The sequence below is a fragment of the Geospiza fortis genome, unplaced genomic scaffold, assembly GCF_000277835.1.
Source record: "Geospiza fortis unplaced genomic scaffold, GeoFor_1.0 scaffold188, whole genome shotgun sequence".
In the NCBI taxonomy this organism is placed as follows: domain Eukaryota; kingdom Metazoa; phylum Chordata; class Aves; order Passeriformes; family Thraupidae; genus Geospiza; species Geospiza fortis.
Genome location: NW_005054337.1, coordinates 2,486,729 through 2,487,758, shown reverse-complemented (window position 1 = coordinate 2,487,758; position 1,030 = coordinate 2,486,729).

Sequence of the window (1,030 nt, the reverse complement as noted above, 5' to 3'; positions counted from 1 at the left end):
GGGGCGGGGGACGCCAGGTTCGGGACCACCGAGGGACGGGCAGAGGAGTCGAGCGCTGGGCGCGTGGGGCAGCGCGGGGCTGCGAGCACAGTTCTGCCGCGGGGGAAACCCGTGGAGGTCCCGCCACCGTGCGAGGCAGCCGGTCCTTGCCCCGAAGGCTTTCTGGTCCGGGCTGTAATTAGCGTTCCTGCTAATTACCCCGCACCTGCGGGGAGGGCAGGCAGCGCCCGGGGAGGGCCCCCGAGCGAGACTCCGGCACACCCCGAGCAGCAAGAAACGGTGTGGGAAGGGAGGGAGGCAGGCAAAGCTGAGTCTCAGACGCTCCCGGGTGTGTGCACAGGCCGACACGCAGGGTGGGTGTGCGTGTGCACACACAAAGGCGCGGACACACACGGGCTTGCACACACAGATGTGTGGGACATACCCAAATATGTGCACAGGAGCGTTCACACGCATACACAAACCTGTGGAGACCAAACACAGCCACAAGTACCTGCACACTACAGAGGCACACACGGATGGACGCACATACAGGTACACACACACACGAGTACACACATGCACGCTCATGCACACGTACACCCTGCCTTGCACACCAACACGTGTGCCCAAGTGCCAGCACAGCTCTCCCAGCCCTTTATGGGGTTGGGCCGGGGGGGCCAGCCCCTGCCGCACGTCCCCAGGCATTCAGGGAGCCGAAGGCCTCCCCTCTTCTTCCTCTTCTGGGGAGGGCAGCAATCCTGGAGAGCGTGCATGAACTCCAGCCCTGCCAGCCTGGCTGGGGGGAGCTGGATCCCCCTGTCCCTCCCTCTGTCCCTCCTCCCTGTGTCCCCCAGCCTGGTGCGGTGGCGGTTCCCAGGGTGGGCACGGCGCTGGGGTCGCCCCCTCCATTCAGGGCTCGGCGGAGGGCCCGGTGCTGCCCGGTTCCCACCGCGGCTCTCAAAGCTGCTAATTAGCCCCCATCTGGCGGCAGTGGCCGGGCCGCGGCGGGAGGCCGGGGACATTGTGCACAGGAATGTCTTTCAGGGCC